Source organism: Anopheles maculipalpis, chromosome 3RL (assembly GCF_943734695.1).
Source record: "Anopheles maculipalpis chromosome 3RL, idAnoMacuDA_375_x, whole genome shotgun sequence".
Taxonomy (NCBI): domain Eukaryota; kingdom Metazoa; phylum Arthropoda; class Insecta; order Diptera; family Culicidae; genus Anopheles; species Anopheles maculipalpis.
In genome coordinates this window covers 75,662,146-75,676,300 of record NC_064872.1, presented here as the reverse complement: position 1 = coordinate 75,676,300, position 14,155 = coordinate 75,662,146, and positions in this window count along the sequence as shown.

Here is a 14,155-nt window from a genome sequence, read left to right as displayed (position 1 = left end):
AGCCATGATTGTCAGTCTTATTTATTTGATGAGACCATTCCGCAGTTATTTTATGTAATGAATAAAAAAAATATAAGGGCGAAAACAGCATTAAATTTCCACATGGTTTAAAATTATCAACCATCTCATTGAGTTACAATACATCGCACGAAAAGTCTTCCTAAAGTTTTAGGTCACTCAAAGTCAAATATTCACTCGCGTAATAAGTAAGAGATGGCTCAGATTATTGCTTGCTTCGATTAAAATTCTCAACATTCACAGACTTGAGACTTTACACTTCAAGAGAAGAAAAAAGAAAAAGGGTTGCAGAAAACAAAGAGCTATTTGTTCATCTTACTGTCTTGTCGCCATTCCAATTGTAAAGTAATTTTGAAATGTCAAACCCCATCCATTACTCGCTTCATAACGCAAACGTAAAGCTTAAATTGGAAATAATTTGTTTAAATTCCACCATCTTTATTGCAGAACTACTGCATCAGCACCACGCCATTATTATTTGCCACGCAGTTTTCTTCCACCGCAGGAGGGGGGGGGGGGGGATTGGAACTCCCACGACCTAGTGTCATTCGTCATGCTGGCGGTAAGATCATAATCATCAGCCGCCTCGTTTGCAGGACAGGACAAAACCGAGGCGCCATTGTCGTTACCGGTTTTGATGGAAGCAATAGATTTGAAATCTCCTAACCTAACACCGGTCGATAACCATTGTCGTCGAGGCAATGGTCAATGATGGAATTCATTTCGGTGTGCCTCGGGTGGGTGTTAAATGTTGATCTTTTCCAACCTCGGAAGGCCACCGAAACTCTTGCCGCCCCGTTCCATTTCAGCAACGCCCGATCCGTTATCAGCAGCTGGGAATCATTGCCACCGCACACTGCATCGTTTGAAAGATAGATGAAACATTATGATAGTAATTCATACCCCATACCCCAGGGTGGGGTTTGCTCCAGATTATGTGCTTGCTTCATCCTCTCCCCCTATCAATGATGCTGCTTATCTACCATCTCTAGCTTTGCTCTCGGTTCTCGTGTCCACAGCTTCTGGGGTTCGTGCAACCGTGAGCAGCGAAGATGATGATTATTAGCCTTGAGAGGCATCCATCCGGGCGGGTTTGACTTGCGGTGAGCATACCCGAACACTGTGCCACAGTGCACTCGAGAGCGGGCACGAGTGTCGATGTGTTATCAGCCCTCCTCCGGTTGAAGACGGGCACTTGCAGGCTTTCAGGTTCGTGTACCAGCCAGTTGTGATGTGGTGCGTGTGCGCATGAAACCGTAGCGTTGCGTACCCATCCACCCACAGGCGTCCTTGATCTTGATCGTGCGTGTAAAATGGGTTCACTTTTTGTGATGTAAGCGAACACGAAACGTTACGTGTACGAGCGTCTGCGGCATCGGTGACTAGAAAGTGAGCATAAATAAGTGTATGTGTGTGTGTGTGTTGTGATCCTCACTTTGACGCTAATTTGGCGTGGGCGAGTCGCCAGCTGATCAGCAGCACGCGTTGTGTAACGATCGTCATGGCGGAAGAGGTTGATTTCGGTTTGTTTACTCTGTGTGCGGCTGCGTACGTTAGTTAAATGGCTGCGTACGGATAGTTTCGGTTGCAACCGTTGAGCGTGAAGCATTGCAAGTAAGCAATAGAATGTGCGTGTGAACTGATCTCTGCAGTGGCATGTGAGGTTTGTTTGAAGCATCTAACGGTAGTTTAGATAAGATAATAAGCCAAAAAATAGAAAAATCTAACAATAAAAACTTCCCCACTGAATCATGTCGACTGTTTAAGCGGTTGCGTTGTGTACTAACGAATTATCAACTGTACCAGCTGATGCTGATGTGTTGATATGCTGTCGACGGTTTTGATTACTGAAAGATTGTGTGTTGTGTGTTGCCTGTCGCTAGTAAAAGACAGTTGGAGCAAAACACAAAATGAAACGTGCCGTGTTTGAGTAGCGGAGGGGCGAAAAACAAAAGCTACAAACTATTAAAAACGTATCGTGTTTGTTTGCTTAACAGTGAATCAATTCCTGGTACATTGGAACTGTATCAAACATTTGAGAAGCCACTTTATAAAACCATTCCAATTACAATCCTTGTCGTGTAGTGCAAACAAGCCGCTAGAACAAAACGTCCCACCTCGCCGGATGTAGTGCAGGAAAAAATATAAAAACGATCAACATCAACATCAACAGGCGGAAGTTTGACGGCACCAGCGTACAGGGTGCTAGTTTCTGCTAGAAACCTTTCGCCCGCTCATAACACGCGCTTAAACACGTTCTCCAAACACGGATCCACCGTTACAGTTTTTGGGTGTTTGTGTGTACGCTATCACGATGCTCGTCCCGTATATCACGCCCCAACATCGGTGCATGCTGTTTGGCTGTCTCTGCACAAACAGATCGCTTTTTGTACAACGTGTTGTCAGCATCAGCTTTGAGAAGCAATGAGTGTATACAGGCACACGAACACACACACACACACACAAACACACCCAGTGTGATAGTGATCAAGATATGGGAGGTGTCCGTGGGTAGATGGTATAGATATTTTGATTGGATTTTCGACACAAGTCAGCTCACGTGCATCGCATGCCACGCGACGATCCAACGAGAGCAATGGTTTGTAAATGTATACCCTCGGAATCGGACCAGAGGCAAGTGTGCTAAAGCTATCAAGGCACGGTATTGTGTTAGACATCGTTGTACAGCAAGATGCTTCCTGTCATGAATTAGTCATTTACAGCACACACACACAAAAAAAAGCAACAAGACGCAACACCTTCTGCTTGAATGAGTCATTAAGCTAATAAAAACGCACCAATAAACGGAACCCCCCTATCACTCGTTTATAGTCGGCGGAGAAAACTTGTTCCTCTTGTTTCCCTTCTCATCACTTTCTTACTTCGTTTGAAAGTCACATAAAAGCAAACATAAACCTTAATACCCGACCGCGATCGTAAATTGATCGTTTGAGCGGTGTTACAGCACACTTCACATGATTCATTCATCATTTCCCACCGGGCGCGCCGTTTGATTGTCTTGCAGAAAGCGATGGTGATAAAAGGCTTCCTAATTTCGCAAATTAATCAAAACGTCTCGTAAATGTCACGCGCAGGCACATAATCGACCGTGGCTCATTTCCTCACCACCCGGTGGCTCTCTTTGCTGTGTGTTTTGGGGGGGGGAGGGTGTTTTTTCCTTTCGCCCTTCTGTTTATTTCCATTTTTCTCGCGTCTTGTTGTGACGGAATCTCCCCAGGAGAGTGATGGAAACAATTTTCCCACCGTTTATTGGTAGAAAAAAGAGTAAGTAAGGCGTCATGGGTTGGCATAAGTTAAACCACGCGACGCTCATTTATCATCGTTTTTGCTATCAAGATCAGAGGATGAGAAAGCGTCCATAGGTGGAAGGTTAAAAGTCACAGCATAGTCAGGGATAGTCTATGAAAAGTCAACCATATACCAGGAACAAATGACGCACGTTGAAGATGATATTTTATGAAACGTTTTCGATGAACTGTTTATTGAAGCACGTGATACGTTAACCGCTTGAAGTCTAGACTGCTTCGTACTCATGTGAGGCTTTGCTCGATTGCTTACTGCCAGTAACTGTAACTTTTTGACATCCTTTTTTATTTGCCCATTGCACGATGCATGCTGCGTCATCCTTACTATCGATTTTCACGCTTAGTTTAGCGAGATGATGCTCGAACTCCTCCCCACCCACGATACACTGCACAAAACAAACGGCGCATAACTAATCGTGGGGATGCCTTTAGACGGGAGCGCAAAATTATGTCACCAGCCCTTAGCGAGCGAAACCTGGCAATCTCGTGTTCTCTACTTCCTGACGTTCCATTTTTCATGTTGACGCTAGCGACACAAGCAGGTAAGGAAAAAAAGAGCAGGAAAGTGCAAGTAAACTTTTCACCGGAGAAAGTAAGAGTTTACCAACCACTCCTGTAACCAATGAAGTGTCCTGTCGTGATAGCGACAATGGGGGTTGAAAGTTGAGCATCCCATTTTCTTCCAGCTGACAGGTACCATTTCCGTTCGCTATTCCCGGGAAGAAAAAAGAGAACACGGTCGGAAACTGGCATAACTGAATCCTTTCAGGTGTCAGGTGCAGTGTTAAGTAAACTAGCGTGTTTGGCATGTGCAGATGAAATGATATGCTGGATGCTGTAGAAAGTTTTATTCAGCAAAGGGACACATTTTTCTTTCTTGTTTCATATAAAAGAAAAAAGATGGTCTTGTTCGAGAATTATTTTTGCTAACAAAATATTGAACAAATTGTGTAAAAAAAAAACCGTTTTTAAAAACACGGTTTTTTCTAACAAACAAAAAGTTCCTAACGAGCTAATTTCACATTGAACTTGAGCTTTGTTTGAACAAGTCGGCCTTACTTTTCAAGCACCAAACCTTCGCTCTTCATAACATAACGTAAATATTGACCCACTTTGCTGTTACGAAGGCCAATTATGACTTCAACTTGGTATCGAATACTGGCAACACAAATATGCAAAAGATGTCCCCGAATGGGTGTGTCCGTTAGTGTTTATTTAGGTTCAACCAACTTGCAAAATGGGTGGAAAATTTTTCCCTGAACTAAATATAAGCTTAATTTATGAGTTTTGTTTATTAATAGAATGTATGTAAGTAAACAAGCGGGTCGGGTCGTAGTTAATAAGATGATTCATTAATAAGATGCCTGCTGTTTGTTTTGGGCTGGAAATGTATTTTTAGTAGCAAAGTTTTGGTGCAACTTAAATGTTACGCACGTTTCGGAATGCGCATCGAAAGTGATGAAAATTATTATCCTATCATTTACCTTGATTTTTAGAAGTATTTTTAACAAGTCTTATGTTTTATTAATGTTTAGATAAAAATCCTTAATTAATATTCGGAAAAGAAACATTTTTACGAGCAATAAAATAAGTAATTATTTATTGCGCAGGTCTTCGCACGACAAGAACGGAGTTTAAGTCCTACCCGGTGCTGTAAAATGCTCCACATTTGCTGTTGAAAACTCATCTTTGCTGGACAACATTTAATTCATTGCCTTCATCGTACATCGTCCATCGTCTAGATATCGTTTTGCGAGAGCTTTTAGGTTTATTTCCTAATGAATCATCATATATGGATTCACGCTGTTGACAATAACTTTATGGTTTGCCATTTATGAGTTTGCGTAGGACTTTAACGCCACGTATTGCAATCTTTCCCAAGTCAACCAGGGCGTACGAACTGCGTCACACGCGAACGATTCGTTACATTGTAGGTCGAGGAGAGCGTTGTAAAGTTAATGCTCTCCATTAAGCTTGAAGTGCTGTGAAATGGAGCCACTTTTTTTAACGATATCTAATTTGTATAACGTAACGTTAAAGTTGATTGATCAAAGTGTTCGACTGTATGTTGCACTAGACAGTAATGAACCATTTTGATTGAATGAGTTTGTCCCAGCTGCAGGATATAATTATGACTGATGGAGCATTTCAATCAAATGCAGTTCAACTAATTGCTCTCGACACATACGACGGTTCGAGCCGAGCTGTCCGACGCTCTGGACATTTGTAATAAATTTATACTGCAAATAAACACTTCACTTAACCAGAAAAATCTACTGCATCGGGCTAGCTGGATGATGAGAGAGAGAAAAAGGCTTGCAAGCCATCGCATATTCCATTTCCTAGTGCCACTCATCATTTGCTCCTCAGCAGCACGACAAACTCCGGGACGGAGTTTTTTTTTTTTTTTGAAAATCAATCGAAATCGAAACAACACGTAAACAAATATGCATACACACTCGCACATCGCACCGGCAGCAATCTCGTTCACGAACCCCAACACCGAAGCACAAACGGTTCCGACATGTTGCAATTATTGCACCGACCCGTTCACTCATCGTAAACTCGTAAACAACATGGCCATGATGGAACATGATGGAACGGTGCAGGCGGCGTACTCGACTGGCCTTGGCCTGCCGCTTCGCACGCTCAATCTTGCCTTTAACCGCCGTCTCGACGTTTAATGCACCACGAGGGGCATTTACAGCGCCCGTTGATAGATGCCCAAAGTCGATGGACTTTACGCCGGTGCATCGTTGGCATTGCGTTCGTCGAGCGGAATGTGGAGCGATTTTTGTTTTCTCCCTTTTTCTCATACTATCAAGAAGGGTAATCAAGATGGAACCAAAAGCGTGGATGTTTACCGATTTGTTCTGAGCAGTTTCCTAGAAGCATGGGGATCAAGGATTAGTTTAGATTTACAGGCGTCTTTAGCAAACACTTAAGTTGTTTCGAGTGTATTGATTTATTGATTATTTCTCATAGTTTAAGTTTTGCTGAAACAGTCTATATATTTACAGACAGAGAAACGAATATTTGCTTTAAAACATGCTTTTTTAAACATTCATAAAACATCAGAGTAATTTTTTTTTTTGCAAAAAAGGACAATTATGTGCCTCGTAAAACAAATTTAAAAATAAAAATACAAACTCATAATAATAAAGTAAGGCAGCAAACTTAATGGCCTATCTGCCGCAATCTTAGAACTGCTGTAGGATCTTTAATTCTCAGAAGGGGTTCTAGACAACTGAACACTACTCCATCTTTACCATAAAATACAATGACCTGACCGACGAATAAAATAGGGCATTCAGACATAGAGGGTCGAAGAAATCGTGAGTCACGTGCTTGAACAAACCAAGTGTTCTCGGGGGACTTCCTAGAACAGCATCGATATGGGGCAAAAAATAAGATCACTGGCGAACCTCTTACGGCCAATATCGAACATCAACAAGAAGCAATCATACAGTTTCTTTGCTTTTTAGTAAAAAATCAGATATTTCTTTACAGCAAAGTAAATAGAAAGATCCTAAAAAAAATTATTATTGTATTATCTATTATTAATTAAGATATTATTAACATTACGTGATTTTCCTGTTTCTTAACCAGTTAAACAACAATCAGTTACACAAGCTCAAAGGGCATTGACAGAACCAGCTTCTTTGATATCGTAGAATACGCGAATCGTAGAAAATACCACCATCAGAGAATTAGTCAATTAATCATAATCGATGAAGCATTCATTACATTTCCACTGAATCAAACAGCTTAAAATTTGCTATTAATTTTAAACTCCAAATACACATGAATCCCTTCGGCTGGTACGCTTGCCAACGTTCACCGTCAACACCTTGTACCGCACACCAAGAAAGGTCACCAGCAAGCTTGAAGCCAACACGCCGAACGCTGAAATCTCGGATCCCTCGAGTGAAAGCTTTTTTTTTGGTTCGGCGCTCAAAATGTTGTACGCTTTATGCTCGCTAAATGCCGCTAGCGTTTGTGCAAGTGGTGAACATTGGTTCCATTAGCCGAACAAACGGGACGGGATGGATGAATGGTGCCGGGGGAAAGGACCCTGGAGACAGGGTCACTGGCGATGGTGTATCAGCAGTAACGTAATTAACTTTGGGTCTCCACAAACGGGCAGCCCGGGTATAACGGTTTGGTAATAATTTCATAGCTGAAGACTGGAAGGTGCATTCGGCTAAAAGAAGCATGGTTAATAAAATAATGGGCACAAAATGGCGAACAAGCGTAGTTATAATTAGGCGCTTAATGGTCGCTCAACAGTTCCTGTTGCCAACTGAAAGTTGGTTTATCCAAAGGGAAGAGAAAAAAAAAACCGGTGCCATGTAAGCGATACTTTACATCAGCGAATTAGGTGGCAACGAGTTTTTGACGAACTCGTGTAATAAATCATTTTCAACAACAAATTTTCCAAGAAAACTCACACGCACACACGGATGTAACGTGCGATTTACATGCGATTTGTTCCGGTGTGGGACGTTTTTCATTACAACAGGGAAAACAAAACATTGCCCAGGTTGAGTGTTCGGGCGCCTAACTGTTGTTCAAGTAAAATATCTGTAAAGTATTTCTTCCCTTTCGTTTCAACTAGTTGTACGTGGCGATACCATCCGCCGGTCTACGTTCACTGTAGAGTTTTGGGCAAAATTGTAAGCAAGCACGAACAAAATTTTGGACGAGTTTCACCGTACTGTGGCCACCTGTTGCTTTCGTGGAACGTGCACAGACAGTAGCAAAAAAAAAAAAAAAACATTCTAACGTAACTTTTTCAGCGCTCACATTTCGAAGGAAAAGTTGAAAAGTGATCAAGAAATTAAGCCTTAAGCTTAGCAGCCGAGGGAACGTAGCTGATTCTTTGAAGCCAGCCCTCGATGGAAAACTTGTGCACCGAAAAGGTCGACAACAATAGATTCTTGGAGGGCATTATTACGTAGCAGGGGGCTTTGAAGCATCTTTACCACGCTTCACCATAGACTTATCTAATCTTTGGTTAAACGTTTTAATTACCTGCGTCGCATTATTTCAGCCGGCACTTGGCCTAAACCGGGCTCGTTTTGCAAGTACATCTGCGCCGTAATGTTTACTGTGCCGATCTGCCCCGGGAGCGGCTTAACGTGCCCTCGTGCTCACTGTTTGCCACTGACGGTTGGCATACTTCCTATCCGCACACATCCACTTGAACGCAAATTCTGCACACAGCCTCTCAGGGATAAGGTCGAAAGAGGAAAAAAAGAATTAAATCTTTTAGCCTTTTCTATGTATTTTTTTCTCACTTTTCATGGTGACAAGGGGAAGAGGATCCTGGTGGCCGGGAGGGTGGTGCGTACCTTACAGATCTACCAAGAAGCTATCTTGGATGCGTCGCTTGTTTGCCTTCGGTAGAACGTTGTGATAAGACAAGTGTAGACAAATAGGCGCATACGGAATGGGGCTGATATTTGCTGATGGCATATAGAGTCGGTGGTTTTTGTATTGTTTTTCACCTCACCCACTCGAACCCACCATATCCATTCCACTGTCCTGTACGACGTTATGTTGAGCTTTTCTTTGCGTTTCTTTGCTTCTTGTACATTCGATTTGTACCAAACCACGTACGGTCATACTTTTATTCGTGGTTGAGCAGACACCAGCCTGGCACAATTGACCGGGCCGCTCTGCACTCTGCCAAGCAACATATTAATTATGCATTCATGTTTTCTTCGAATGGCAAACAAGGCTAGGCGAGGCGTACTGTGAGTGGAATGGAAGGTTAAGGAGGCACGTTTATGAAGCGGAATGTTTAGGAAATAATTTTTTCCTACCCTCAGTCAATAAGAAAAGACTCTTTAAGACGCTTTGTGAGGGAAAAATGCTCAGCAAAGTAAACATAAGATTGGGCGTGTTTATTACACTCGTTAGCAAATGAGCCGTTGGACGGTATTGTGAGGGAGCATTAATATTCATTTGAACAACAAAAAAAATCATAGTAAAAGAAAACATTTTGCATCGATTACACGCGTGAATAGATAATAAATGTTTCTTGTTAAGCGTGGAAAGTGGAGTTACTGCAATCATGAGCAAGTTAACAACCCATTTTAGCAACAATTATGCTTTTGTTGCAGTTATTTATTTATTTTCTACCGTTGGAATAAAATAACCGTATTTTTGCGTTAAAACGGACTGGCCATTGGGACATAATTTGCAGCCGGTTTATGAAAAAAAGGCAAATCAAGATATTTCATGATTTTTAACTACGCTTGTATTGTGAACAAATTATTATGAAAATGTTCCTCATCGCTATTTATATTTAAAATGTTATTTTTTTAGAAACTGATAATCAATCAGTGCACAAATAATGATATGTTCTGCTATCAATATGACCGTTGCTCGAAAAAAATATAAATATTTATAAAAGATATTTTTAAATAGAAAATCAAAGAAATTTTTATATTTTTCATTATGCCAAGAATGTCATGATGTCGTTGTTTATTATTATTACAAGGAAATTATTCCAATTAATTGTAATTTAAATGTTTACAAACAATTTTTATATTTTGTTTTAGAAAAAGATAGCATTTATTGAAATTATTAGACGAAAAACAAAAACAAACAAAATTATTTACCTGACCTATTTCTTGCGCATTCGTTTAAACCATAGAATTCTCTATTCTATCCCATATAATTGGAAGCCCGGGAGAAGCCCCGTAAACACGAAAAACACACGAAAGACAATAGAAACAGTCCCGAACTGACCTTTCAGCACAGCAAGGACAAACATCCATTTCCTCCCTACTCCTTTCGCAACCGGTTACGGGAGATGAGGCAGAAAAAATACAAACCATCAAAACATTACGGGCCGACCTGTCTGCCCGCCGGCTATCGAAAGCACCTTTCCATGTTCTGGAGCATAATTTTTCAAAACCACCTCTCACCCACACCGAGAAGGATGGATCTTTTCTACCGAACCGGTCGCACTCGGTTGTTATTGTTTGTCCTCGTTCATTAGAGATATTTTTATGGTACGCCGGGTTTCGCAATGCAAACGCCAGCAACAATTTCCAGCACGCGTCGTTTTTTTTCTTCTTGTGTTTACCGTTTCTGGTTTTGTCCTGCTCCCCAGAGTAAAATATCTGTCATAAGTTGGCCCCGTGCCGGATCGGTGTGTGTGTGCGTGTATTTTTCCTCAGATTTTTCCACTAAAAATCAACTCCAGTTCATGTACATTTGTTGTTTTTCTGCTGATAGTTTTGCTGTTGTTGTTTGGTTTTCCTTTTTGCCAATAACATTAGTTTTTATGTTGTCGTCTGCTTTATGTGGTTTGAGCGAAACAAGAGCAGCGATAAAAGGTAGGCTGTGTAGGGTGGAAAAGCAAAACAAATGCCGTGGGTGGAATAGCATTTTCACTCCGGTTTTTTGAAAACAAACGAACATTGGTTTTAAAGGAGATAAAGTATTTGCAAGGCACGTAGAAATTGGATATTGCTGACGCTTCATGGCGGAATGTCTTTTTGTTTATCAATGTTTTATTAATAACTTATAGCAAAAACATACATTTATCCATGAAGTTGGCAGCATGATAACTTAAATAAATAAATAAACCACATTGTTGTTACTTCTTTTAAGAAAATCAAATCCAAAACCGAAATCGAATCAATTACTCTACAAACACACACACACACACACAAAATGAAAGGAAAGTCCAATTCATGGACAATATAATATAATTCACCAGAAAATATCCGCTTCATTAAGCAACGGTTTTCAGTAACAGATTCAGATTGAATTCAACAACAGAAAAGGTATCTTACATCTAGCAAAAGAAGGAAAAACTGGTCATCGATTCGATGAACTTGTTCCTTCTAAGAAAATTCAGACACAGAGCTGCTCACTTTCCTTCTCTAAATCTTTCCGCTCTGAGCTAAGTTAGAACGTAACTTTCCCTTTTTTTGGGTTCCATTTCACTGCTGTCTGCTAATCGGACGGTTCAGATTCTTTATCTTCTCGGAATAGAATATCCGCTACCCGGTCTTCCCGTGTGCACTATTCTTTATCGGCATATCTGTAACGTAACCGTCTGCTGAAGAGAGTTTAACAAAGTTCGAACGAATTGATCTGCCAATCAGTCAGTCCGGATGGTGTAAACAATGGTCGCCACACATAGGAACGATCATAATTTAAACGAAAATGGAGTGGAAGAAATGGACAAGAACAAAAGTTATTTTCCACCCAGTAATGAAACAACGGCTGGCCGTAAATCTTAACGGCTTGAAGTTGAAAATGTCTGTGTGTGTGTCTGTTTTTTATGTTGTTGCTACGTTTACATTACGTTTACTTTACCCCAAAAGGAGCAACTTTTCGTTCAGCTAAAACAAATGCTTTCTACCTCATTTCAAAAAGGCATACATGAGCATTTTCGTCCCATTCACCGGCATGGTCCCCTCAGGTTGCATGGTTGCGCAAACAATACACAGCCAATCATGTTACTTTTCAAATCGAACGTAAAAGTCGCTCGGGAAAAGTCGCCGAAAATTGCTCATACCCTTTTTAGCTTTCCGCATGAATAATTTCACACAGCCATACACATCAGGCAGGCATTTTGCGAACACATTTACATTGACTTGAAGTTGTTTTATTTTTATTTTTCATTCTCCACCTGCTCGCCATCATTGGAGTGTTGCGCCGTGCGTACCAATTATCGCTCCAGGACTGCACCGCACACGTGGCACACTCTCAAGTGTGTGTTTACGTGAGGGCAAACCACAATTCAGCCATTCGTGCCAGCTGAATCGGATATCACGGAGTTGTGGTTTTTTGGGCCACGCGTGGGACAGAGGAAATTTACATCACTCAGCCACGCAAGGGAGTTGATGGGTGGAAAACAGACGGAACAGTCATTAATCTCACATTAGTAATACGGTTGAAATCGTACGACGTGATGAGGAGGTAGCAGATGCAGCTGGAGCAAATGAGTTTCGTGTGGATCGGTTTTTGGGCCGTAAGGTGTTTGAATATTGAGTGTGCAGGGTACAGTATGTTCTTACGTGACGCGATTCGGAAAATATAGAAACTTTTTGATTTAAACGAGTTTTTTAATGTACATCGCGCTTTTCTAATATTAATTTTGCATTCTTTTATTTGAAATCATCGACTTATTTTATTGGATAGAATATGAAAGCACAGATAAAATATCAGAAAAAGATTTGTGGTTAAAATAGAGACAAAAATAATAACTAATAGAAAATGGGATAATTTTTTTGACTTATTTTAATTTAATTAAATACCGCACAATACACGAAGAAGTTGAAAAATAATTGTAAATGTCGCTTACATCATCGATCACCCCTTGAAAGTGAAGTTTGGAGACAATAATTTAGGGATACTTTTTTCGTTTTTTGATTGCAACAGAATAAGGTTAACAATAGGTCTACCAAACTAACCCCTTAACAGTTTTGTCCGTGACTATCTGAGTGTTCTGGGTATATTAGAGTATTTTTGTACTGCTTTCCCCGAGACTGTCTCGGGCAGTATTGTCCTTGTTAGTTTTGTTCTGTTTTTGTTGAATATTCTTCTTTCTTGTGGTTGAGACCATAAACCAACGAGTCAGAAAATTGAGTCTGATTGCCATTTGCCATTTCGTTGAAAAAATACAACCGGCTGAAGCTTGATAACAATATAAAATCCACTCTAAACTTTATCAAGATGTTAAGATGTTTTCCAGATGTTTTCCAAATATTTTTTATCAATCGTTGAAGTTGAAATTCGTTTTTGACGTCTAAAGAATTCCAAACTCCAAAGATTTTTGAGTGCATTAGCCGCGTAACTCGGGAGCTTCCCGTAAAACCGAACGGTTGGAAACGTGCCAATGGGAAGAAAATTTCATGCACAGCACCATATTATATTTATTGAAGAGTAAAACATACTTCAAAGAAATGTATACATGTGTCTGTCACGTAAAGGTTTCCTTTTAATTTTGCTACTTTTCTAATTTATTCATTACAAAAACAAGTGCTTTGTATCAAGTTCCAGAAACTGCACATTTATTCCTTCTCTGTGTTTTTGTTACAGTTATAATATATTGATTCGGTTTAAACATTTCAATACCAATACAAGCAATCTTCTTATGTGCAGCTTTAAAGCACTTAAGCTGTGCACATTTTATGAACATAAAATCTAAACACCGAACCTATTCGCACCGGTACAAGAACTAAGACGAATTCCTTCATCGTCTCATCGCAAGACGGAAGCGAAACGATTTCGAATACTCCATCTTCAAGATGATGGACAGTGTGTAGAGTGTTAGGATTTATCATCATAGCGAGAAAAACACCGGAATATAGGAGTGGGGAGGGCTGCAGGGGGAAAAACACGGTGAAACCGAACGGAACGGTACCATGGACAATAAGAACAGCGAACGTTGAAAAAAAGGTACAACAAACCCGGCGAATGAAAACGATGCTCCGTTTCAGGTTGGTGTGTGTTTGCGTACAAGCTACAACGACAACGACGACTACGACGACGATGATGATGATGATGATGATGGTGATGACGACGACGGCGCGTCTTTAGGGACCGGCAGCATCGAAAAGCTTTCCGCCGGCGAAATCAGTTTCCATCTGGACGGTAACGCGTTTGGTTGCGTTTCGTGTGTTTTTCCGATCGGGTGTGCCGATTCGGGTGCGCTCCGGAAAATAGAGTGCAAAAGAACGCGTTCGGTCGTTGAAGATGATATTTAATGTGCCTTTATTTCTAGGAGTCATGGTTCGTGGTAGGAGTTATACGAAGTGAAGTGCAATAAAAAAATGAAT